Below are 10,435 nucleotides of genomic sequence, written 5' to 3'. Positions count from 1 at the left end.
GGAAACCAAAAAACTCTGAGCTTACAAGTAGATAGATGATGAGTTTTATTCTCATTCTATATGAACTTTTAAAATATTTTTATATAAATCGTGGGGTGTTTTTTCTTATTTACTAACCTTGTCAATATGAGACTGAAAAAATAATGATGTTTTCGAGTCTTTAATTAGTATGTATAAGTAATGAATGAGCACTAAATCAAACCTTTTAATGACACGTCATACGATTTGCAAATTTGGTATACACATTACTCTTTATTGAATGTTAGCTTTGAATTGGAATGAATGTTTAAAAACCACAACCCACATAGCTACTAGCCAATAATTAAAAAGAATTAACAACCAAACATAAATTTTTAAAAAGTGAAAAGAATAAATATGCACATAGCATTTTGAACTTAGGACCCCTCGTTAATTTTAAACAACAAAAACCATTGCTTCTAATTAAATTTCTTGATCATTTGGCCAAATTTTATAAATTTATACTCTTATGAAAAGAAATTTGTAAAAATTGGAAATTAAATGAATACACATGGTGTTTTGAACTCAAGACCTCCTCATTAATTTCAAACAACAAAGCCACCAATTATAGTTAAATTTCTTTCTCATTTAACCAAATTTTATAAACTTATACTCTTATGAAACATATATTAATATATGACCTAGTAATTTTGGTGCCCCCAATTTTTTTGGGTCCCGGACGATCGCCGAGCCCGCACAGGGCCTGGGCCGGCCCTGGTGCTTACTAAGCACCCTACAGGACCTGAATGTGGACTCGTGGAGATTAGTTGTAGTTGTGGCACAAATCTATGTAAGCCAACATATTAGTCTAGTAAGTTACAGACTTGGGGGGTGTATTCAATTGGAATTTTGAGAGAGTTTCGAGAATTAATAATTTCAGGAGTATTCAATTAGGAATTTAAAAGACTTCATAAAAGTTTAGGTGTATTCAATTGAGAATTCTAAGTATTTTTTAAAAGTCACTAGGAATATAATGTATCATCTAAGATTATAAATGGGAGATTCACAACAAGAAAAGGGAAATGGAAACTATAATCAATGGTCCGTGGAAGAGAGCAACATGTTGTTGCAACTACTTGTTGAGGCCATAAAAAATGGATGACGTTATGCTAATGGTATAATAAGCAAGCAGACTATAGAAGCCACTCGTGCTGAATGAAAAACTTGGGTGTCAAAAAACTAAAGATCATGTTAAGAACCGTGTGAAAATGTGAGGGGTCGATATCAATCAATATGTTAGCTTTTTAGGCATAGTTCTGGATTTGGTTGGGACTCCGTCACAAAAAAGTTCACAACTAGTGATGAAGTATGGGTAGGCTTTCTTAGAGTGAGTTCTTTTTCTTATAGAATATATTATTTACATGATAATCTTTCACTTTTATAAATTTTATATTTGAACAATTTTAATATGTTTTTCTTTTTTGCTAGTCCCACCCAAAGAGTCAAGGTGTTCGCAAAGAGACATTTGCGGACTATGAAGATTTGATGACTGTATTTGGTGATGGAACAACTAAAGGAACTAACTCAATTGGATTAGGCAATGATACTGATGGCACAACATATAGAGTCGACGAAAGTAGGCCAATTAGAGTAAACGAATTCCCTCCACTTGATGAAAGCTTCGAGCAACTTGATCCATTATTCCAAACACCATCCTATGCATCATTGACAGATAAGGCATGGAAAGCTGGTATAGCTACAAATATGTGGACAAATGCTGTGAATGATAGGATTCAAAGATGGGAAATAGAGGGGATTATTTGATTTTACGGGGTTTTTTTTTTAAATTTCTGTTCTTGATCTCTCGGGTTTTAGGATGGTGGTAGAATAAAAGGTTTGAGGACCATTGGCATATGTTGAGTTTGAAAAATTTTCTTTTTCTTGTTCAAAAGACTATTTGGTATATTCCATTTGGCTAGTGATTTAATTGATTGAGTTGAGCAAAATTTGCAGGTTGGTCTCTATTTCTTACATGTAAGTCAATTTGTTACATTTTTGTCAAGCCCGTAAACAATGGTTGCAACAGTTAGTTTGTTTATAATGCGCTCACATTCAAGGCCAGCAGTGGCACCAACATTTTTGTGACTGGTGATAACCCCAGTTAAAATATATTTTGTAAGCAGACGTTTGATGCGTACTTATGTGTTGTGATTGGGTTGTTATTTTGCTTCTTCATTTTGCCTTCTGGGACAACCCAATTGTACCAATCAATTTGGCTTTTCTTGAAATAATAATCACTGCGATTTCATAGGAATTCAAACAAATCTCCTGAAATTCATGAACAAACTCTTTGAAATTCTCTCATAATTCATGTGAATTCTATGAAACTTAACTCAAAATTCTTGGAAATTGATTCTTTTTTTCTCTCAAATTCTCTCAAATTCCATGGAATTATATTCTCTAAAACTCTCTCAAAATGGGGGTGTATTCAATTGAGAATTTGAGAGACTTTAATGGATTTATAAATCCATGGATTTTTATGGAGTTTAATTGATTTGTAGAGATTTCATATAAAATTTTGATTCAATTCCCTCGAAATCTCATGAGAAGATGTGAGATTTGTGGATGCTTAAAATACACTACGAAATCTCTCAAATTCCCTCTAATTCCTCAACTTTCTCAAATTCTTTAAAATCAATTTCTAATTGAATACACCTGGAATGTTATAAACTTCTTTAAAATCCTAATTGAATACACCCAGATTTCTAAGGATTTTAATAAACTATCCTAAAATTCTAATTGAATACACCTTGAATTTCAGAGAATCACTTAAAATCTTGATTGAATACCCCTAAATTCATTAAAAGAATTAAAATCCCTCAAAATCTCAATTGAATACACCCCCCTTCAATTGAATACACCCCCCTTCAATTGAATACACCCCCTAGTATATGGCAAATCCTCATCCACGTGTCTATTTATATATGTATTTAATTAATATTTTTTTCTTATTCTCTAAGCGTTGTAGCAACTCGCTGAAGAAGACGAAGCCTTCATCTTCTTGATATTTTCCTTACCTAGACAGCGTCGTTTGCAAACATGTCAATTTAGTTTGCTAACTCTTTGTTTGTATACCTTGGTTTTCTAAACTGACTGTATAGAGTCCAGACCCACCATTTTACTGTTTTTTAAATCTATCTAAACCCACCTTTCTTTTGTCGTTTGATTACCCATTTTTCTTCCTTTTCAAAAATTGTTTTATTTATCCATTTATCTTGTTTTATAGATGGTTTTATTTATCCTTGTAACTTTTATTTTCTTTCTTTCTTCTTTTTCTTTCTATTTTAAGACTCCACCATATTCACTGTAAACTCTCACATTATCTATAAATATTGTGTTATTTCTTTTTAAAAAAAATATAAGTATTGTTTAATGTTTATCTATATAATATATATTAAAATTTAATTAAACCTGCCTAGCCTGCCGACTGATGATGCGAAAATTAACTTAACACACAAATTTAACCTCTTTTGACAACTGTAGTATAAGTATAAGTAGGAATCATTCTGGACCGGGGATTAGGAAGGCTTGCTAATAACCTCTAAACTGACTTAAAAACATAAAACTAAACTTAAAAATACTTAACAAGACTCACAAGACTCAAAGCAAACTTAAAATACTCAAAACAGCTTAAAACAACTAAATAAACTTAAACTAGACACTAGGAATGACTTTGGACGAAAATTGACTTTTACTTGAATCAAAACATTTAAAAACACAAATTAAAACAGATTCTAACTAATTAGACACACTAAAGTAAAAGGGGATTGAGTTTTGGACGAAGTTGAAACAAACAAACAAGTATGAAAAACTAGACAGATTGTAAAACAAATTTGAGAAATAAGACGATGGATGGGAACATGGAGTGGTGTAGCAATTGAGTGCAATGATGCAATGTAATGATGCATGAAATCTGAAATGATGGAGGGAACAAGGAATGGTGTAGTAATTGAGTGCAATGATTCAATGTAATGATGCATGAAATCTGAAATGATGGAGGGGACAAGGGTGATTATGCATGGCATGGGTGGAAAGGTGAGTAAGTGGTGAATCAATGAGTGCAAGGAGGTGAAAGGATATTGTGCACATGGTAGACAAAGGAAAGGAAGTGGAATGATGCAACAAATGAGTCAATGGAGGGAGCATGGATTATGATGCACGGCATAGGAATCCAAAGGGAGTGCAATGGTGGTGCACGGCAATGATGGAAAGGTGAATGGTGGAGTGACACCCCTTTGTGGCTGAGCTCTTTGTCCTTTTTACATTAATTCTTCTTTCTCTTTAACACATTCCAAGCCTCTTTAGTCTTTAATTTCGTCCATCCACCTTGCTCCATGCATGTGCTATTCATTCCAAGCCCAAAACTGCTCCAAAATGCACCAAAATGCATCTTATTGCTTCATAAGGCCTATGGACCTATAAAGACACGAAAATAGCTTAAAATACATAATTAACTAAGAAATAACAACATAAATGCATGAGAACAAGCTAACTCAGTCGCATAAATATGCTCCTATCAAATTCCCCCACACTTAGCTTTTGCTAGTCTTCGAGCAAAACAAAACAAACGAAACAAACAAAACACAACCTAGACCTTCCAACATTTGCCTCAGGGATTTTTAATGAAACATGACATGTTAAAAATCATCATTCCCACAGATTTTGGTCATCTTTACACTTGAGCACATACTTAATCACATTCACCACTTACTAGTTCACAATTAACCAATTAAAACGATGTTTTGAATGTAGTAACATGCCTTAGAGAATTTGCTCAATTTCTTACAAGATACTCTCTATTTTCACACACATTTTCTGACTACACACCCTACACTAGTATATGTGAGAAGATTAATGTAAACACGAAAGACTAGGACTCACATATGTTATAACAAAGAAAGCAATTTTCTGGAGTTATTAAGCATGTTTAGATATGATCTCATGAATGGAATACTACTACTTAGATGCGAGAACGAGTGACACTATATGCTCATATCAATTTCGAACTCCACAAATTGAAACAAACAACACTCAAGATTGAAGTCACGGGTTGTAACAGGGCTTGGGGGTAATGGCTAATAAAGAAAGGATAGGAATAACAAACGTTCTTAAAGCGATAGCAAGTAAAGCAATGAAATAGACACTTGGAATTCACTTTAGAATGCAGAATCAACTTTTAAATACAAAGGGAAGATTCATGCAACACTTAGGGCCGAATTCAATGTTTTGGACCCTTTTTAACAAACTTTTTTCTTTTCACTCTTTTTTTTTTCTTTTCTACCCGTGCCATATTAAGGACTTTGGCACACACACACACATAAAAATCACTTCCCCCACACTTACTTTCTACAATACATTGATAAAAAAAGAGTTCATTTTAAGTCATGCTTTACTATGCTTCAAGAACAAGGGTATGGATGGTCTTAAAACTAGGCTAGGTAAGGATAGTGTGGATTAACAAAGAACATAAGCTTAACAAGGCTCAACGGGGTTAAACTTAAACACATAATGAAATAGGGGCACGGCAATTTGGCTTTGGTGGTCACTACATAACTTCATCTTGAATATGTGTTATGCAAATCAATAGCATGCTTTGAATGAAATAGGCATGAGTTCTAGCATTTGGAACTAAATGATGAAACGCCTTCTAACTAGCAACCAAGCAAAGAATAATGAGATCATGCAACGACTTTAGAACACAATGGTGCACAAATTATTAACTCTCCAAATAAACGTTTTAGGCTCAAGTCTTATAAGGTTGTAGCATTCATTTGAGTTCCTTCCTTCAAGCATGTTACAAAAACTGAATTTTCCTTTATGATTGCATGTGAATTTATAAATTATAACCACAACCAAGCATACACCAAAGAGTAAATCAAATTTTCATCCATGTTTATAGCTCTCTTTAACAGTCATGTAATTAAAAATCAAATCCTCATGATTGTGTTGGAAGGTACCCAAGACATAAATAAACACACAAAAACAACTCTTTTTGGGTTTTTCAAAACAATTTTTCAAAATTTTATGAGATTTTTGGATTTTTATGTCAAAACACACAAAAACACTCCAAAACAGCTTAAAAACACTTAAAAACAGCAAGGAACAACACTAGAAGTAATGGGTGATAAACTCCTACGAATTTCATGCAAAACAACTTGGTTACCCCCCCACACTTAAATCAAACATTATCCTCAATGTTTTAAGCATAAACTCACACAAAACAAGCAAACAAACAAACAACGAATAAACATGACAAGTATGGCAAAGTAAAAACCAGACAGAGTAGAGTTTAAGAACGCAAATCTGGTTTTGGAGATTGATGATCTTGTTGACTTTCCACAGCTTTGATCTCGAACTGGTTTGGAATTCTGAGCGAGGAATATCAGAGTTATTTGGTTTCAAATCAGATTCATTCTGCTGGGTTGATTTAATTGTGCAGTCTGCATTCTTCTCTGCTTGTTTCTTTTGCACGGCAGGCAGGCACGAGGTAGAGGTGATGGTCTGTTTCTTTCTTCAATCTTTCCAAGTGCCCACCATTTGCTTTCTTTCTCCTTGTCCCTAGCTGAGGATGAATTAGCACATTGTCTCCACATGCTTCGAGGTATCATTTTCACTTCCTTTATCTGTTCCCCAGGCAGATGTGGTAGACGAAGAGGAAGCATAAGATGTTAAAGATGAGTACTCGAGAGCAAGGCTAGGTAAGCAATCAGGAAGGGGTTCCAGGCAGTCGGTTCCAGATCGGAAGATTGATACCAAGTGCTGGCTGATTGTTCTCTTTCTCCTTGTCCTGCAGATGAAAACAACGACAAGGAGAAGGACATGGAGAAAGCATGATATGAGATACTCTTGCTTTCAACCTTCATGATATGAAATACTTTTGCTTTGGATGAGTTGTTTGCAGAGGTACTCCAAGGAATAAGGAACACTGAGTGACTCGAGAGGCTTCGTTGGGAATGCATTCTCGAAGATGAAGAAAGGTTATGTATATCTGCCTTGCAATGGAGGGTGAAAGTTGACATTTATAGGAATTAATAACCGGTACTATTCTTTCACTCTTGTCGGCAACCGTTGGATAATTTAACAGTAAACTTCACGTGCCTTCTACTTCATAAGAAATCTTCGATAGATTGCCCGTAATTTTCGCAAGGCTGAGTATGCATGTGACAGGCGCTGACACGTTTGGAAAAGGAAATGCCTCTTCGATATCTGGAATCGATGCTTCGAAAAATTGCCCGTGATTTCTGCAAAGCTAAGTGTGCATGTGATAGATGCTGACACGTCTGGAAAAGTAGATGCCTCTCTGATTTCTGAGCTCGCCTCTTCGAGTTCTGAGCTCCATCGAGTGCAGAGGTTGCATGTGACAAGTGCGGACAAATCTGGGAAAGAAGATTGGCCCATGGTTTCTGAGTAAGCCCAGCTTTTGAGGAAGCTAGCGCCTCTTCGATTTTTGAATTGGCCTCTTCGATTTCTGAGCTCGCCTCTTCGATTTTTGAATTGGCCTCTTTGATTTCTGAGCTCGCCTATTCGATCTCTAAAATCCTGTCGAGTGCTGATTTTTATAGAGGCGCGCAGTTCGTTTTAAAGCACACTTGAATTTTCGCCTGTAGAAACTCCCTTCATTGCACTTCTAAGATCTCGATTTGTCCGACCACTTTTTTCTTCAACACATTTGAAAATATCTGGCCCTTCCGACCGTCTTTTTTACTTGAACCTTGGTGAAGAGGCATCCATGCCTTCTCCAGACAACATATGGCGCCCATCCTTCATATTCCCTACTGGTCCTCTTACCGTTGGGGATTCGGTGATAAAAATGATATGATCGCTGCGATGGTGGCCTGGAACCTTGTCACTCCCAAAGATAACAGACTACTTTCCAAACGATCTGATGAGTTGGCTGTTAAGGATTCTTTGGCTCTCAGTATGCAGTGTGCAGGTTCTGTGTCCAATATGGCCCAACGTCTATTTGCTCGAACCCGTCAAGTTGAATCATTGGTGGCTGAAGTGATGAGTCTCAAACAGGAGATTAGAGGGCTCAAGCATGAGAAAAAACAGTTGCACAGGCTTGCACACAACTATGCTACAAACATGAAGAAGAAGATTGACCAGATGCAGGAATCTGATGGTCAGATTTTACTTGATCATCAGAGGTTTGTGGGTTTGTTCCAACAGCATTTGCCTTCGTCTTCTGGGGCTGTACCGCGTAGTGAAGCTCCAAATGATCAACCTCCGATACCTCCTCCTTCTGTGGCTCTGCCGACTGCTGAGGCTCCACCGACTACTGAGACTTCTCCTAAGCAGCCTTTGTGAAGGCTCTCTCTTGTATTTTTCTTCCTCCTGTTCATTTTCCACGAATTTTAATGTAAAAGTACCTTGCATATCTGTCAATGTTTCAAAAATAAACCCACACCAAAAACAATTAAACAAGCAACAAATAAAAAAGACAATCATGGCAAAATAAAAATGCAGAAAATGGAAGGTTTTTAGGAACGCAAAACTAATCGTGGAGCAATTCAAAGATCTTCCTTATTTGAATACATGGGTTGCCTCCCAAGAAGCGCTTGCTTTAACTTCTTACAGCCGGACGAAACTTCCTTCTAAGCTTGGATAAGGCCCATAACATGGAATTGATCTTTGAATGGAAAGTGATACTTGACGTGATCCGGCAATGGTTTAAATTCTAGTGTAGGTGTCTGAATCATCAAAATCAACAAGTTAGTATAAAATAAAATTGAAGTTGGAAAAGATGGCTTACTTGCTTGCTCCGACACAAACTCAATTACGAACACCACATCTTTGAAGGTTGTAGGGATATGGGACTTGGCTAGATTTGGTGTTTTGAGAGTTATGACTTGTCCCGTGTCATAAAATCCAACTTCTTTGGGAATTTTCGTCTCAAGTGTATCATCTTTGATGAATTCTAGACATTCCCCATCCACTTCTTGCTCTTGATTTTTGGGAAAGGTTTCAAAGATGCCTTTCTCACCCTCTTTTTCCTTGGATTGCATGATTCTGCAAGGAATAAGGACATTTGGTGAAACTGGGTCAGGACGAATTGAATTTAGGCTTACCTTGGTTGTAGTGGACGACATAGAGGGCATATGGGGCTGCAGCAAGGGTGGTTCTTCCCTTGTTGTGGCCTTGTTATTCTCATTTTCTTCGAGCAGCAGCTGTTCCTCCATGTTTTGGCTTGGTTTGGACATCTTGCGTTCACCTCCAACCTCCATAGCACTTCCCAAAGTGATAGCATCATGGATTTCAAAATCTTCCTTCAAATTTTCAATAGTTGAGTTGGAGAGTTCACTTTGCTCTTGAATTTGTGCCGTGAACTCCATAATCTCTCCAAGTTGATTTTTCTCGCTTATCTCCTTAGCTTGATTGAGCATTGTTTCATTTTGATTTTAATGCCCCTGCACCAAAGAGGTTAGTAATTGAAAAATTTGATCACTATCCGTGGGCATACTTGATTTGATTGGAATTGGATTAGAGGAAGCTGTGGTGGCTGCATAGGTGTTAAATAAAACTCAGATTGCTGCCAATATCCATCTTGTTGAGCCTCCTTGGCTTGATTTTATGAGCCCTGCACCAAAGAATTTATTTCATCCAAAATTCGATTATAATGTATTGACGAACTTGAGTTTGATTGAGCATATTGTATATGAGGTTGTGATGGCTGCATAGGTCTTGAATAGAACTCCTCTTCTTGCTGCCAATATCCATCTTGTTGGAGTTGTTAAGGTTCTATGTAATTTGAATAATCTTTCCAATCCGAATTGTAAGCGTTGGAAAACATGTTGTCCCATGATTGGCCATGGCCTTGATAACCCCAAGCATCTTCATTCGTAGCAAATTGAGAATATTGCTGAGTTGGATATCCTTGCCTATAAGACACATCACATGTAGGGACACATTGCATTGTGGTCCTTTCGGCATATTGTGACAATTGAGAAGTAAGTTCTGCCAATTGAGCATGAATGGTAGCAAAATCCATGTCTTGCTTCTCTAGTACTTGAAATCAACAAAACTAAATCAACTATCAAAAGTAAAAATAAAAGACACAAACAGAAACAAAGTCAGTAACTAAAAACAAAAGACACGAAAATAAACAAAAAGAAATAACAAGGGATTAGCAAAGTTGCTAATCCCCGGCAACGGCGCCAAAAACTTGATGCGAAAATTAACTTAACATACAAATTTAACCCTCTTTTGACAACTGTAGTATAAGTATAAGTAGGGATCGTTCTGGACCGGGGATTAGGAAGGCTTGCTAATAACCTCTAAACTGACTCAAAAACATAAAACTAAACTTAAAAATACTTAACAAGACTCACAAGACTCAAAGCAAACTTAAAATACTCAAAACAGCTTAAAACAACTAAATAAACTTAAACTAGACACTAAGAATGACTTTGGACGAAAA

The 10,435-nt window shown here is 36.3% G+C and overlaps 1 pseudogene; it reads left to right on the top strand.

The window, feature by feature from the left end:
* Positions 1–1,012: 1,012 nt before the first annotated feature.
* Positions 1,013–1,782, top strand: LOC126631393 (uncharacterized protein At2g29880-like; annotated as a pseudogene).
* Positions 1,783–10,435: the final 8,653 nt, after the last annotated feature.

The sequence above is a fragment of the Malus sylvestris genome, chromosome 8 (assembly GCF_916048215.2).
Source record: "Malus sylvestris chromosome 8, drMalSylv7.2, whole genome shotgun sequence".
Classification (NCBI taxonomy): Eukaryota; Viridiplantae; Streptophyta; class Magnoliopsida; order Rosales; family Rosaceae; genus Malus; species Malus sylvestris.
Note: the sequence above shows the minus strand (reverse complement) of the source record. Positions and strands in the feature narration are given on the sequence as shown.